Genomic DNA, 18,079 nt, shown 5'->3' with positions numbered 1-18,079 from the left:
CAAGTACACTAATTACATGTCTTCCCTATACTGAGATGGAAAACAATATAACAATGAGGGTCCACATGAAGTTGTACCAAAATTAACCAATTTTATGGCATTGCTCATGACTCATGAGTTCCACCATTCAACATCACACACTGTACTATTGCTTCAACTGAAATTAGTCCCTGGTTTTCCATTGCTCTTAGTTTGCTTTTGTGGAAAATGTCATACTCATTCAATGTGCATTCTAGTTAACCCTACTGTTAACTAACTGAAATTTTGGTATATGGCTTGCTATATAACCCCATGCCATTGCCGCATTTGTGTGTTTTGCAGTGCTAGTTACTTCCACAACGACATAAGATACAACTCCACTCTCACTGCTATTTCATTTGGTCCCAAAACAAACTTACACCACGAGTTAGGTGAGGTTACACCACTTACACCATAAGTGAGGTTACAGCACTTACACCATGAGTTTGAGGCGAAAACTTACACCATGAGTTTGAGGCGAGGTTACACATGAGTTTGAGTTGAGATTTTAGAGGAAACTGAGATTGGATGGTGCTAATGAGTAGTAGCATTTTTGGATTGCCACATCGATTGTCGGTTGTGATTGTTTACATGTCCGGGTTTCTAATGTTGCGGAAGTTACACCTGGGCTATACACAGGGCAGATGTACATAGCACTCCAGATTTTAGAAGTAGCTATGATTTAGCTAGGCTCTAAACCAAAACAAGGCAACTCTACATGTTTAATTGTTTTAACTCTTTTCTCAACTACTAGATCAAGCAAAGATGAGAAAGATAAATGCATTTGAACAGAAATATTAGAGTGATTTTTCAAAAACTTTTTATGTCAAATGCGCAATACCACATTGTTTTTTTTCCTGCAATGACATAATTTTTTTGTCATATTAGCCATTGTTTTATCCCCAAAGACAAACTATATTTGTTTTTCCCCAAAGACAAACTGAATACATGATTCTTTCGTGGTCATATTTACATGCATCATCAATCACAACAAACACAATCTCTACTAAATAAAAACAAAATATCTACACAAATGAACAACCAAAAATACAAAAACTATTGTCTGTTCAATAAGCTTTGACCATGAATATGGGTTACAAATGGAGTAACACACAGCTTCTAACAATCTCAATAAAGATGCTATGAACAACTATATAATCTTTGTGAGCAAAGTGAACAATGGATAACTGAGGTCACCATGGCAATGGTGAACAACTGAGTATTCCTAAAAATCTTCTCTACAAAACCATGCACCTCTCTTGTGTCTAGATTGTATCAATCGGTTTGAGTCCAGGAGCTAGTATGAGCTAAATGTCCCTTAAGATGGGCCATCCTTTCTTTGTGACCTCATCAATCTTGGAGTTAATTCTCTTTTGGGTATTCGCAGGACAGAGCTCAGCGGCATATGCATTCAGTTTTGCAGCTAGTGTTGATGTCAGGAGCTCCTCCTCCGGCAAATTCCCAATCAATTGCAAGAGGAATGGTTTGCGCTTCAGTTCAAATTTCTAGCATAGAAATTCAGCTCATATAAATGCAAATAGGAAATAAAAAGCAGCATAATGAATTGCATTTGGATCATCAAAGGGAAGTATAGTGGAATTGCTACCTGATGTTCTGATTCAGCAGGATGAAACACCCCCAATGGTTGGATCTCTGTGGTAATAACGCTGCTACGATCTTTAGCTTGTTCTTTTTCTTTGCTAAGAGCAGCCAATCTGGCCCCAATGGTTCCATTAGTGAAGATAACAGACCTGCAACCACATCAGTGACTCCACAATTATGTTCATGTCTTTTGAACCTATCCAATCACATAACAGCCATAATGTTCATTCACAATTCATGAAAATCGTTTGCTTAAAATACGAGTGGCATGATACATCTACATCATAACGTAAAAGATGCATGCTAGCCCAATCTATTATAAATCCAGATACCATGAATTGAAGTAGAAATGGTGACTTTTTAATCTGATAAAAGCATCATGCAATCACTGTAACTGAAATTCGCCTAACATGAACTGGGCACAGAACGCTTGTCAATCAAATTTATTATCAGTTTCAAAATAACATGATTGAAGGAAAAACATCATGGCTTTAGTCTGACGATGGCACAGGACACAAGTACAGATTATCACAAACTTACTAGACAAAAGGGCCACCGCAAGTCATGCAAGAAAAAAAAAAGACCACTTTTGCCAGACGGAGATGACAACTCAATTACCTATATTGGTTGCCAACATCTGGCCCTTGCCCAAACACCTCCCGTGGGTCATGACTTGCCCAGAACACATCCAAAAGCTGCCTGTAGTGAATCAACCGGGGATCATACTCAACCTAATTGGTTTAAGAGAGACAGTCCGTCAGTGCCAATCATCATTGCTCAGGGAACACTTCAGTGCACAATACTTCCAAACTAAATCAATAAACAAAAATGAAGCATGAATGCACGATAAAGCAAGCCAACACGCCAAGACCAGTGTTGATGCAAAAGTGGATCTGCAAACACAAAGGGCTAATACCCGAATCGATATCCAAAGCGTGCCAGTCGATTTGACCTGTTAATCGACAAGGATGAAGATACGAGCACTTTGGTCCTGACAACAGCGATACGCCCGGAAGTCACGGCCAAGAGGTACTCACGCGGAACTCGAGAATCGCCGAAGGTCGCACTGAAGCGATGCAACTCGCCGAATCAATGAGAACTCGTAAAAAGGAAAAATATGCAAATTGATGAAGTCGCCGAAAAGTAAGTAGATGCAAATAGGAGTAAAAATTGGTTTTGATATTGATTGATATATATTACATTGCCCCTCAATCTATATTTATACCCTGATCTAAAGAGACATAACCAAATACGACTAGGACACCAAGTCCATATCTAAGGAAACATGTAACTCTTACATGAATCATACTCTAACAAATATAGAAAAGGAAATCAACTCCTATCTATTTCCCTGTCCGCCTCAATTACGATGGAATTCTCACCGACCTCCTTTCCATCGGCATACTTCCTGTTTCATCGGCAGTAGTTTTCAAGCCTTCCTTCATCGGCATCGACAATAACATCTCCAACCTTATCGGCAACGCCCGAGTTTAAATCAACCTTTCCATCGATCACCACCATTCATCGGCAACCATCTTTACAAGCTGATTTTCATCGGCTGTCAGCGTATACAGTAACTTTCCTCCTGCTGATTAGCCCACTCTGATCATTTTGACACGTGCAAAAAACGGTGTCAACACATGCCCCCCAATTTCGGAGTATAAAACCATTAATGCTCCAAAATTTACTTCAGATAACGTTTGCCTTCGCCCAATTACCGTAACTCATCCTCCAAGCCAAAACTTGATCTGTTATCAAATCTAATCAAATCTAGTCCTGATTCACGCACCTCAGTAAATATCGCACAATTTCCAACCACTCTTGCCCTGATTATGGTTAAGATACCGAAACAATAATCCATCGGCAAGATCCTAACATAATAATGCCGCCATTTTTAGAATTAAAATATCCTGTACCGAGATCTCTTCCAAGTCATGATTACTTGCCATCAAATCATCTATACAATCCCTTGATTATCGTGCGAACAGTTACCATATCCATCTGAACCACCTCGACCCACATGCGCGCGGCATAGAGATAAGTCCAAAATACCCCTACTCCGAGCGGCTTATAAATAGATTTCTCCGGAACGCTCGTCTTCTACCCTCAGACTCCAATCTTTGGCATTCTCTCTTTCCGGCGGCGACTCCGACGAACAACTGCGCGACCTCAACCAACAAGAACTTTTCTCCAGCGTCAACCTTGAGTCTCCAGCTCGTGCCCCCATCTACCTCAAGATAATGGCAATCAACTTCGACGTCCCTGCGGTTCGTTCCACTTCCGTTACTTTTTACCTCGATTCCTTTGGTCTTTGCGAGTTCATACAGTTGGTAATTTTTCTCTTTTTCTTTGTTCTTCGGATCCTCTAAACTTAGGAACTTCGCAACAAATTAGTTATTCCAACTGATCAGCCGCATTTCCAATGCCTAGGACCAATGGGCAACCCAGATCCAACTGATCTGATTAATGCAGAGGTTAACAGAATCCCTTTTAGAGCCCAAAATTTCTCTCTGAATTTATGGAAAGATACATTCCGATCTTGGCCCAAAACCACCAAAGGGTGGAAAGATTGGTACTTGAGGGTCAACAGGTCGATGCAAGTACACTGGGCAGAACGGAAGCTAGACCAATGCATTAGGCTATCCATTGCCGATATGCAAAAGAACGAGTCAATGATGATTGCAGCTGCTTACTTCTGGTCAGACACAACAAACACTTTTATGTTTGGACATGGCCCAGCTACTCCCACACTTGCCGATGTCTACATGCTCACTGGCTTAGACATTTCAACTGCCGATGAAGGCTCCATCTATGGCAGAAAATCTGAATATAGGGTGAATACCCGCAACATCGGCGGTTGGACGGGATATATTCAAGAATGCCAGAGGACCGGGACAGTTAACCAGAAGGAACATGCCACATTCTTGAATATGTGGTTAGAAAAATTTATCTTCTGTGGTCGATCAGTAGGACCAACCAACGCCTTCCCCCGCGGCTGAACTCTTGGCCAATGGTGTAAGGTTCCCTCTTGGCCGATACCTTCTGAGCTCCACTTATCATCTTCTTCATCAAGTGTCTCAGAAACTTTTGCTTGGCGAACCCATCGGCAACTTAGGAGGCCCGTGGTGGTTTATCAACATGTGGCTGAATGCCCATATGCACAAATGTTTGCAATGGAACTTCTTTGCCCAACAATTCCCACGAGAAATTGCTGAAGACCACGTGCTTGGGGATGAGGAATCAACAACACGCTCACCCCTCAATTTTGGTGAAGCCATAATTATCCTCCCTAGAACAGAGGCCAATGAAGACCAGATCGGCAGATTCTTCCAAAGCTTCTACAATGGTCTTTCTCGTGATCATAGGGCCTGGGTACCTTATATTGACGAAGAAAACAGATTCCCCCTTCTTTTCAACTTTGCCGATGACACTCTGAATCAGGATAATGAACTCATGATGGCCATCATTACTCCCAGGGCAATCCCAGTAAACACATTCGGTAGCGGGAAAAACACCAATATCACGTATGAATTTTACAATCCATCGGTAGTATCCCGTCAATTGGCTTTTGGGCAACTGCCAATCAAACTTTGTTTTGCCGATGTGATCAAACCCAGAGAAACAATCACCTACGGAATAGATTAGAGTAGGGTAGTGCGACTTTCCCCCGATGCCGATACTACAGATATCGATATATCCATCTGGACGCCAGCATCTTTCGTCACCGAATCATATAAGCAATGGTGGCGAGAGTGGAGGGAAACAACTGTTTGCAACATCTGCTCACACATATCGGCACATGATTGACCCTGAATACACCATCCTCGATGACGCAGTAAGTTTCTTTTAACTCCCTTCTGCTTTTTCCTTTCATATATCGGTAACTAACTTTCTCATGACAGGTTAACAACCCAGCACCATCTATGAGCAAAAGTGGGAAACCCTTCGATCTTCGGCCTATTTCCCCGATATCACCGATCGGCTACAACGCCCCCACCTTAGCTGCTTTGACTCACCAGAAGACCCGTGCCAAGACCATCACCTCCAAGTCCAAATTGGCTACAGCTAGGGCCACTCCATTGGCTGCTGCTACAACCCTGATCAAGGCATTCAAGGTAACAACCCTGTTTATTTCTACTCATGCCGATCACAAACTGTATTAACATTAATCATCAAGGTGTAAAAGCAGCTGCTGGATCGTCATCGGCAATTCCTCCGACATCAAGCACCACTACCTCTGACAAACCTTCAGAGGTATTCCTTTGATTTTACATTTTATCTATTAAATATCATACCTTACACTTGTTTTGCAGCAACAAATGGGTACATCAGCAAGCGTACCAGATGTTCAAGCTCCACAACCAATAAGTGCCGATGCCCCCTAGCCAACCATTGCTAAGGCCCAAGCAAAGCGCAAAGCCTTAACAGATGCCGAGGCACAGCCAAAACGACAGAAGTCCATGCCGATCCCCACATCTGCCCCAATGTCTGTAAGCCGGCCAGAATCAATCGATGCAACTGAGCAAGCAGTTAATCCTCTTGTACAGGACATACCATCAGTCATCATACCCCAAGGGCCAACCACCGATGAGGCCACAGAGGATATCCTATCGGCAAGCTCAGCCGATCCTCCACATGGCATACTCCAGGCTGCTTCCTCCAGCCAAGTATAGGAAATTGCCTTGAAACAGGTAAGCCGATTGACCTAGTCGATTTATAATATTCATACTTATCCTTAACTGACCTCTTTTTCTTTTTCTCAGGAACAAGACTCCCCAAACAGCCTATTTTCCTTTGCCATTGACATTTCTGACGATGATGGAGAGGAAACAAGTTCTTCCCTTGCACTGGGAACAATATCGGTAGAAATTAAGTCCAAGTTGGAAGCTCTCCTGGACTTGTTACAGCAGGATACTGCCCAACTGGTAGATGACTCGGACCCCGCAAAGGCAATTTTCAAAATAATCCGTGGCCAGGTCCCTGCCGATGCTGAAGAAGCACTCTTCCCAGCAGCCCATTTAGAAAGCCGCCAACTGCAATATCAACGGGCTGCTCAACGCATTGCCGATAGAGCAGCTCAGGCTCAACTCAAAGAAGAGATGCTACAACTGAAACAGATTGCCGATGAGAAGCACAAGGGCATCGGCAACTTGCAGACTTCGGGCGCTGAACTTAAGCAGAAAATCTTAGATTTATCGGCAAAGAGGATGGCTCTATTGGCTGAATTGAAAGAAGTCGAGGCAGCCTTAACTCATACCCAACAAGAAGAAAGCCAGCTACCCGATGCCATCAAAGCCCTTCAGCAAGAAAGAGACATCCAGGCTCACAAAGCCTTGGCCATGAAGAAAAAACTCAAGCCTGTGGAGGGTGCTGCCGATGAAGACATCAAAGAAATGAAGGAAGCTGACCAGATTCGCCTGCGTGCGATATTGGCTATCCAATCCTTGTTAAACATTGTAAATCTTGTCTATTGCATCGGCACTTTATGAAACATTGACATCCTTGTATAATTTTAGCCGATAGGACTGTTATCGGCACTTATACTTTTATGCATCCATCCAGATACTAGGGTAATATTTTTTTAAATATTTTCCATTTAATGCTCTGGGAAACACAACCCCTTCGAGGGTTTCTAGAATATATGCGTTACCAGGAACAGACTGATTTATCCGATATGGACCTTCCCAATTAGGAGACAACTTTCCAAACTTTGAACTTTTAGTCCCAATCGGTAAAATCAATTTCCAGACCAGATCTCCATCGGCAAACTCCTTTACCTTCACCTTCTTGTCATACCATCTGGCTACTCTTTTCTTATTTTCTTCGATGCTAACTAAAGCCCTTAACCGATGACCCGCCATATCTTCCAACTCATCCTTCACAAGAGTATCATAATCATCGGCTGTCAGCTGATTTTGACAACATATTCGCCTAGAGCCAATTTTAATTTCCTAAGGCAATACTGCGCCGTGTCCATATACTAACTGATAAGGCGTTACTTTGGTTGCACCATGACATGACATCCGATATGACCACAAGGCTTCATTTAATACTGTATGCCACCTCTTAGGATTTTCTTTAATTTTGCGCTTAATGAGTTTGATGATCCCTTTGTTAGAAGCCTCAGCCTGACCATTAGCTTGAGCATAATATGGAGAAGAATTTAAAACTTTAATTCCCATACCTACAACAAACTCATCAAATTCTTCCGATGTAAACATAGTACCCTGATCGGTAGTGATAGTTTGAGGAATATCAAATCGGTAAACAATATGCTCTTTCACAAAATCGATCATATTAGTCGATATCACCTTTTTTAAAGGAATTGCCTCAACCCATTTTGTGAAATAATCGATAGCAACCAGAATAAATTTATGTCCTTTGCTCGATGGCGGATAAATCTGACCGATGAGATCGATAGCCCATCCCCGGAACGGCCAAGGTTTAATTATAGGGTTCATAGCCGATGCAGGCGCTCTTTGAATATTACCAAACTTTTGACACCCCTGACATCCTTTAAAATATTTAAAATAATCTTCAAGAATAGTCGGCCAATAGTATTCATTCCTTCTGATCATCCACTTCATCTTGAAAGCCGATTGATGCGCTCCACACACTCCTTCATGAATTTCACCCATCAAGCTTTTCGATTCATCACTGCTAACACATCTGAGTAAAACTCCATCTATAGTTCGATAATATAATTCATCATCGAGGAGCACATACTTGGTAGCTTGGAACCTTATACGTCTTTCAACCTTTTTATATGGATCCTTTAAATAATCGACAATCTCCTTTCTCCAGTCATCGGTATCGACTGCCGATGTTAGCACTTCCTGAATAGGCTGATACCCTGAAGCATGCTGAGCTAGTCAATTAGCCTCTTCATTATGCAGTCGAGAAATATGTTCAAGACGAAAATCTCTAAACCCTTTCAACAATTGCAAACATCTTTCATAATACGAAATTAAAACTTCACTTCGGCATTCATAAATCCCAGCCAATTGATTTATAACTAGCATAGAATCACCAAAGATTTCAACAGTATCGGCACATATCTCCTTCAGCAATTCTAACCCTTTTATCAAGGCTTGGTATTAGCCTGATTGTTTGTCGATGTAGCAACAATCAGCAATGAAAACTCATACTTCCTTCCTTGAGGTGAAATCAACACAATGCCGATACCTGCTCCTTCACCACATGTGGACCCATCGAAGAAAAGTGTCCAAGGACCAACCTCTAGAGAGTCCACTGTATTACAATGCTGAGTGATAAAATCAGCCATAACCTGCCCCTTAACTGCCTTAGTTGATTCGTAACGTAGTTCAAATTCTAATAATGCTAAAATCCACTTGCTAATTCTACCACTTAATATCGGCATCAACAGCATATACTTGACTACGTCGTCTTTGCATATGACCGTACATTCGGCAGATAACAAATAATGTCTTAATTTGACACAAGAAAAGTATAAACACAGACATAATTTTTCGATGGCCGAATACCATGTCTCAGCATCCACTAATCTTCTGCTCAAATAATAAATAACACGTTCTTTCCCTTCAAATTCTTGAATAAGAGTTGAACCGATAACGGTATCATCAGTTGACAAATACAACCTGAAAGGTTTCCCGTGTTGAGGTGGAACTAGCACTGGAGGATTTGTTAAATATTTCTTAATTTCATCTAGGGCTAACTGCTGCTCAGCTCCCCATACAAATTCCTGATCGGCTTTCAATTTAAGTAATGGACTGAAAGCCTTGATCTTACCCGACAGATTAGATATGAATCTTCTAATGAAATTAATCTTACCGATCAAAGATTGTAATTCAGTTTTATTGGTAGGAGCAACCACCTTGTTAATTGCATCAATAGACTTCCTACTGATTTTCGATGCCCCGCTGATGCACCATAAAACCCAAGAATTGACCTGCCGATACACCAAATGCACATTTATTAGGATTCATCTTCAATCCATACTTCCTTGTGCACTCCAGTATCTTTCGTAGATCGGCTAGATGTTTTGTGATATCTCCAGACTTAATCACTACATCATCAATGTAGATCTCCACTAATGTGCCGATGTATTCATGAAAAATAAAGTTCATAGCTCTTTGATAAGTAGCGCCGGCATTTTTCAAACCAAACGTCATGACTATCCACTCAAACAACCCTACATGACCTGGACATCTGAAAGCAGTCTTGGGAATATCTTCTTCAGCCATGAATATTTGATTGTAACCTGCATTACCATCCATGAAGCTGATAATTTGATGTCCGGCTGCAGCATCAATCAACAAATCAGTAATCGGCATTGGATAGCCATCCATCGGTGTGGCTTTGTTGAGATTCCTGAATTCAATACAAACACGAAGTTTTCCATTTTTCTTATAAACAGGAACCACATTAGAGATCCACTCTGCATATCGACACTGCCGAATAAACTTTGCCTCAATTAATTTAGTTATTTCGGCCTTAATGTCAGGAAGTATATTAGGGTTGCATCGGCGCGCTAGGCTGCTGATGTGGCCGAAATCCAGATTTGATAGGTAACCGATGTTCAACTATCGATCGGTCTAATCCAGGCATCTCAGTATAATCCCAAGCAAAACAATCTTTATACTCTTTTAACAAATCAGTTATTTGCTGCTTACACTTGGAATCTAACTTAGCACTAATAAAAGTAGGTCTTGGCCTATCGCCATCACCAATATCTACTTCTACTAAATCATCTGCCGATGTGAACCCTTGACCTAATTTTCCATCATCGGCAAACCTATCCATTAAAACTCTTCTTCAGAACCGACTGCTTGGATCGGTGGAATTTCATAATCAGCAACTCTAAGGAACTCTTTTTCCCAAACTTCTCCTGATATGCATTTAGTTCGCTCATAAGTATCTGATTCTGCCGATGCGATGATATAAGAAGAATCACCAGGGACAAACTCAATCTTATCCCCAATCCACTGTACGAGGCATTGATGCATTGTAGAAGGAACACAACAATTAGCATGAATCCAATCCCTCCCTAGAAGCAGATTATATGCACCCTTGCCATTAATAACAAAGAACGTCGTCGGCAAGGTTTTGCTGCCGATGGTCAATTCAACGCATACTGACCCTTTAGCCGGTGACACATTGCCTTCAAAATCCTTCAGCATCATATCGGTTTTGGTCAAGTCTTGATCTCCCTTACCAAGTTTTCGATACATCACATAAGGCATAATATTAATCGCAGCCCCTCCGTCGATAAGTATCTTAGATACAGGCTGCCCATCAACTCTGCCTTTCACAAACAAAGCCTTAAGATGCTGTCTCTCGTCATCGGTAGGTTTCTCAAAAACAGCCATCATTGGATCTAGTGTCAACTGAGCTACTTGATCAGAGAGAACAACTTCTTCCTCATTATCAGATAGTGCCAAAAACTCCATCGGCAACATGAATACCATATTAACTATCTGCCGATGGACCCTTATTTTTGTGTTTTACCTACCACTGCTGATGACCGGACCTCTCATTGGAGGAATTTTCCTCTCGGTATAAATCCTCCTGATGCTCACGTTGCATCCTCCTTTTCTGTGTCTTTGTCAGACCCTCCGGGCACCATCGAGGAAACTTGGTTTTCCAAACCGGCTGATAACAGGTCCCAGTTGATTCTACACGGCGTATATTAGGGTCCCTGTAGAATATTTCTTCATCGGGAACTCTTGCGTTTGCCATCTCCTCAAGCTCCTCTTGATTCCTTGGAAAATATCCAGCGCGTTTACCAAGCCTTTCATGTACACTAAGTCTGCCCCCCAGCCGATCATGCACTGATGCTCTGCCTCTGATCGGCTCATTGATAAATAAACCCTGATTGCCAGGTTGAAACCTCCTTTCTGACCGATTGACCCCATAATAACCATTGCACTCAGGGCAATTTTCAACAGTTGGCAATTTAATACCTTCTTCCCAGCAATGGATGAAAAACGGGCACCTCCAATGATCTTTATGCCGATACCATTCTTCCCGACGTCTCTCTTCTTGCTGTTGTCGATATCGGTCCTTACGCTGACTGCCAACCCTCCTGCTGCCTTCGATGGGTAATCACAATGCCAGGTCGAGGAGGGTTTTTGGAACTACTGCTTTCTCCCAGCAAACCCTTACTTTTTGCATCATCGGTAGTTATCCGATGTTGGGGATCCACTGATGCGTTTTTCTCAGCAGCCTCTGACTGTCAATACCTTGGTCTTCCCTTTGGCCTCCAACATATTTGCTGGAAAAGGGTGTTGATCAATTTTCATCGGCTTCTAGGCCTTGGAAGTACCAAACTTAATTCTCCTAGATTCAATAGCCGATTGTAACTGTTGCCTGAACACCTTGCACTCATTTGTACTGTGTGAAGTTGCATTGTGCCATTTGCAGTACAAGATCTTCTTCAACTCTTCTGCCGATGGGATCACATGATTAGGTGACAGCTTAATTTGGCCCTCTTGAAGCAGAAGATCAAATATCTTGTCGGCCTTGGTGATATCAAAGGTAAACTTTTCTGGCTCTTTCTGACCAAAGGGACAAGATATCGGCTTTTTATTCTTAACCCACTCAGCTAAGCCGATAACTGGTTCTTCATCAGAATCAGAATCTCCTACTTCTTCAACAAATGATACTTTTTTACTCCAATTCTTTTTAGGTTCAAAAACCCTAGTATCTTGATCAGAGATCCTTTGCACAAGATGACTGAGGCTTTCAAACTCCTGAGAAGCATATCTGTCTTTAAGATGTGGCAATAACCCTTGGAAAGCCAGATCGGCAAGCTGCCGATCATCCAGCACCAGGCTGTAGCACTTATTTTTTACATCTCGTAGCCTTTGCACAAAGCTTTCTACCGATTCATCATTACGCTGTCTCAATTTTACTAAATCGGTAAGCTTCTTTTCATGGATTCCAGCAAAGAAATACTTATGAAATTGTTTTTCTAGATCAGCCCAAGTAATAATAGAATTTGGTGGTAATGAAATGAACCATGTAAATGCCGATCCAGACAAAGATGATGAAAATAATCGAACTCTTAATTCATCTCTGCTAGCTGCCTCTCCACATTGAATAATGAAGCGATTGACGTGTTCCATTGTTGATGTATCATCTTGCCCAGAGAATTTAGTGAAATCTGGTACCTTGTACCGATTTGGGAGAGGAATTAAATCATATGCAGGAGGGTATGGAGTCCGATAAGAATAAGTATTGACCTTGGGCTTTATCCCAAACTGATCCTTCATAATTTCTGCTATCTTATCGGCCCAAAAAGCATCAGCCTCCTGCTGACGAACTGGCTGAAATTTCTACAGGAGGTGCCTGCTGATATCCCTCCACATATCTTTGTGGCCCACGATCTCCAGCAATCGGCATATTTGCCGTTACTTGTGGTCCATTAACCTGTTGGAAAGGATTCATCGGCTGAGCTGCCGATGCTTGATTCTAGAAACCAGCTTGCATATGACCTTGTTGAATCCCTGCAACCTGCTGATTTTGCTGAACTGTATGTTGAACAGGTAACTGTCCTGACCAACCATTATTAGAACTCATCGGTACAAAACTTACCGATGGCTGGTAATTTGCTGACATTGTTGGATAATTATAACCAGCTTGAGGCATGAACTGAACCCTAGTTTGACTCATAGCAGGGGCTTTCTGCTGCATCGGCAGTAAGCTTGCCGATGGACTTGAATTGGGTGTTTGAACCAAAGGCATCTGGAAACCTCCTAGGAGTTGGTTGCACAGTAGTTGCTAGTGGCATATTGAGGCACTTGAGCCATCGGCGAAACAGCCGATGGTATAGGAGCTTTTCCTACTGCATCAAACACTTGAGGTAACCTAGGATTGAAAGCAGATGACTCCTGGAGGCATACCATATCCCCACCAATTAGCAGGAATCTGGCTATTCTGAGACACAGGGCCTGACATAGCTGATGCCGATAGATCTGTATTAAGCTGAACTCGTCCTCCTGGTAGTACCGGATCTGATCGTATCGGTGTAGATTGAATATTAGGTAAGCCTACCGATACTGGAGGAGAAGTAACTTCTGTACCCACAACGGCCGAGGGAGCCGATGGAGTATTGACAGATGCCGGCTCTAGGTTGGTGATAGGCAGGCCCAACGTAATGCGGTGACGCTTGTCCTTCTTTGAGAGTTCGAACCACAGCATTATGAACAGTATTGGACAGCACATTGGAATGATTAATCAAAGCATGATTTACTGCAGAATTAACCATCTCTTGAAGTTTACCAGGATTGGAGTCAAAGGTAACCTGCCGAGGCAACGGACAAATCTTGCTTCTGGATGACTTGTCCACTCTTGTTCAGGCTAAACGATTTCAGACAAAGCTGCCTGTATTCTTCTACAGCCTTTTCCATAGCCTGCCTCTGCTCTTCCTTAAGATCTTCTTCTGATACCGCGATAATGTTCCCTGAATCGATCTCGGGATTGAACATATTGATCGGATTGATTTGTCCCACCGGGCGTGCCAAAAGATGTGTTGATGCAAAAGTGGATCTGCAAACACAAAGGGCTAATACCCGAATCGATATCCAAAGCGTGCCAGTCGATTTGACCTGTTAATCGACAAGGATGAAGATACGAGCACTTTGGTCCTGACAACAGCGATACGCCCGGAAGTCACGGCCAAGAGGTACTCACGCGGAACTCGAGAATCGCCGAAGGTCGCACTGAAGCGATGCAACTCGCCGAATCAATGAGAACTCGTAAAAAGGAAAAATATGCAAATTGACGAAGTCGCCGAAAAGTAAGTAGATGCAAATAGGAGTAAAAATTGGTTTTGATATTGATTGATATATATTACATTGCCCCTCAATCTATATTTATACCCTGATCTAAAGAGACATAACCAAATACGACTAGGACACCAAGTCCATATCTAAGGAAACACGTGACTCTTACATGAATCATACTCTAACAAATATAGAAAAGGAAATCAACTCCTATCTATTTCCCTGTCCGCCTCAATTACGATGGAATTCTCACCGACCTCCTTTCCATCGGCATACTTCCTGTTTCATCGGCAGTAGTTTTCAAGCCTTCCTTCATCGGCATCGACAATAACATCTCCAACCTTATCGGCAACGCCCGAGTCTAAATCAACCTTTCCATCGATCACCACCATTCATCGGCAACCATCTTTACAAGCTGATTTTCATCGGCTGTCAGCGTATACAGTAACTTTCCTCCTGCCGATTAGCCCACTCTGATCATTTTGACACGTGCAAAAAACGGTGTCAACAACCAGACATGTCCCAATTTCTTCAAGCACACGGCTACACTACACATGAAGCTCCTTGGACGGCACCTTGACGCACTCGGCGTGGTCGGCGAGGTTGCGGTACTCGGGGTTGGCCTTGGAGCCGCCAGCGTAGCCAACGGAGGTACGGATCACGCCGGGGAGGCACCCGAACGCCGCCTCCGACCGCCAGAAGCTGCCCAGCGTGAACACCGCCGTGGCCGGCGCTCCCCCGCGCGGCAGCGCCGCGACCCGGACGGCGCCGCCGTGACCCAGGAGGCGCGCGCCGAGGCCTCCGCGGCAAGGAGGACGAGCACCCCTATGACGGCCACGACGGCGACGGCGGAGGGCGCTGCCATGGCGTCGGCCGGAGATCTGGATCGGGCAGGTGCGTGACCAACCAGTGGTGTGGGACTACTCGGAGGGTCGGACGGTTGGTGGTGGTGGGCTGGTAGGCAGTTGGGCCGTATGGATCGAACAAGTGGTCCCACTAATGGGCTTGAGGGCCACGTTTGGGCCTAATAAAGATAAAGAGAGACCTCTTCTGTTGAACAGTTAAAACAGCTCCAAATGTTTGCAAAAGCTAGATGTACCAGTGTTTTTTTTTTGACTGAATCAGGGGTCCCCTACCTATTTTTTTCTTTTCCATTAAATGAAAGAATGGTATTTACATGGAGGAAAGACAAAGAAAAGCACAAGGCATCCATGCCCAAAAGAAAAAAAAAGGAAGCTATAACATATAACTATCTGTCCAATTATGTAGGGATGACTCTATAGCTGGTTTGGCATTAGTACACACTTGGCCAAGTTCCTCTTTAAACTGCCTTTTCCACATATTGAGATCAGCTTGTTCATTATCAAAGATAAGTACTAGTGTTTTTTTATGCTTCATCAAATACTTCAAGTATCAAGTACAAGCTCACAAACTCACACCACAAGCACGCCCACGCACTGTGTATATAAGCTAGGCCTACTGCACCATACCTAAAGATACCTCCAAGCGTGACGGGCACATACGCGACTGAGAGGTACTTGAAGATTACTAGACTCTAAGCGGGCACAATATCTTGAACATTGTGAAACATCCGCTCTTGAGGCTACAGAAAAATAAGAAAAAACCCGATGTAAAGCCTATATCGAGTGGGCTCAAACCCAGACCGTGCATGCTCCACTAAGCAAGCCCCACCACTGAGCCATTGGCTCGTTTGCGGGATGTACCAGAGTGTTGATACTTCATGTGTCTCTCATATTTAATTATCCTCCTTGACACATAATAAATGAACTAAGTCTTCTTAGATTAAAATACACATTACCTCCTATCATAAAACATGGAACTTCTAAATGCCATTATGACATTATATAACTCTAGAGGTCAACCAGTCACTGCTCATATTGTATACTAGTGATTAGTGTGTGCCCTTGCGCGCGGGTTGGCACCACAGAACACACAGGTCATATCTAACTTGAACTCAACTCAACCACACATCAGAATGCATTAAAAATTAATAAATATATATGCCCACTGAGCCATAGGGACGACATTATCTAATATATGTAATGTTCTTATAAATTTGTATAGGGTAAACGGTACAGATCTAAAAGCCAACTCTAATATCTTCCCTTAATACAGAGGATATTAGAAGTTGTCCCACTTTGGTTTTACTCTACACTAAATTAGCTAGCATATAACAAATAATAATCTCTAACCTACAATGCAATCAAAAGATGATGAAAAATAACTACCAGGTACTTTTATGATGCCGGCCAAAAATTACCAAGATAAACCTAATGCAACATGCTCTTGTTGGCATTCCTCTATACCAATTGTTCATATCAAAGTATATTCTTGTGCCAGCCTGCAACAAAGTATTAGACAATAGTGAGACTCCTTTCCAAAATACTTTGCATATGCATAAGCAAATAGTAACGATACTAATCAACTTAGTAGTAATGCCTGCCACAGTTTGACGGATTAGACAAATCAAATGCACATAACGTGCTTTTGCAGCTATGCAGTCCATGTCACTAAAAAAGCTATAATGCCTTGCACACATATGAACCATGTAAACGTAGCACAGTGCAAAGCCAGGGCCCAATCAGTTTGGAACCATGATGAATGAGGGGAATGCACACATTCATCATCACAACCTGATTTCTGAAATAAACACAACAATTCAGACCAGGAATCAACGATGTAACATCAACCGATTGCAACAAGACACGAGCATCAGCACTCATGTTAGGCAACAACAAAGAATTAGACAGCCCACACCACAAATGTAGCGATGGACACCCAAATTGAATGATCAATTAAACCAATCAAGAATAATATAAGGATGTAGGGAACAAAAATTGCAAAAAGTGCTACAAACTGAAGAGGATCAAGGTAAATAATGATTAAAGAAATCAAAACTTCTACTTCTCGCTGAAAAGCATGCCATCACAATCTCTAATTTGTTGGTCACTGACAATGACACCTGATTATGACACATCTATGTCGTACTTTGAACCTAAAAATCTGAGATCAAGACAATAGAGTTGGAGACTCAGCTATCAGCCTGTTACACGGGGGCGAAGGGTCTCAGCATTTTTTGCCTGAATTATTGTTTTAAAAGACTTAAAAACCTAGGTGACTTTTAAGGACAGGATTGGCAACCAGATTTTTTTTGTTTGCAGAGGGGAACGTTCTTTTTGACCTAAATAAATCACCAAAAATATATTAAGCCTAAGGGCAATGCTAGAGAGCCTTAAAGCAAAACAGATGCTTCTGGAAGTAGGATGAAACTTTAAATTCTGACTACGGACATGATAGCGCCCGGACGTCCGATCCGGGGCGATAGCGTCGGACAGTACCCATCCGCTTTAGACTTGCGAGCGAGCGCCCTAGCAATGGGCCCACCCCCGCCTCGGACGTCACCCACGCCGCCAGACCGCGCGTGGGGGACCGCTCGTGCCCCCTCCCGCTTTCCACGCGCATCACATGTACAATTGAAATATTAAGATGCAACACTTGCAACAGTAACACCCTAAAATTTGCATCATTTTTAAATAGGTGAATTGGATTTATTTATGCATTAGTGTGTGCATGCCACATAGAAAAATAATAAATTTTATCAAATTAAAATCAAATATAAGGTTTACCTACGTGTCTATGCATTCATGCTGCTGCATATTATTTTTGAATTG

General features: G+C 42.5%; 1 pseudogene; it reads right to left on the bottom strand.

Annotated features, from left to right (window-relative positions):
• Positions 1-942: 942 nt before the first annotated feature.
• On the bottom strand, positions 943-15,252 carry LOC136529293 (peptide methionine sulfoxide reductase A5-like; annotated as a pseudogene).
• Positions 15,253-18,079: the final 2,827 nt, after the last annotated feature.

Source organism: Miscanthus floridulus, chromosome 19, assembly GCF_019320115.1.
Source record: "Miscanthus floridulus cultivar M001 chromosome 19, ASM1932011v1, whole genome shotgun sequence".
In the NCBI taxonomy this organism is placed as follows: Eukaryota; Viridiplantae; Streptophyta; class Magnoliopsida; order Poales; family Poaceae; genus Miscanthus; species Miscanthus floridulus.
The sequence above is the reverse complement of the archived record's forward strand: the minus strand, read 5'-3'. Positions and strand labels throughout refer to the sequence as shown.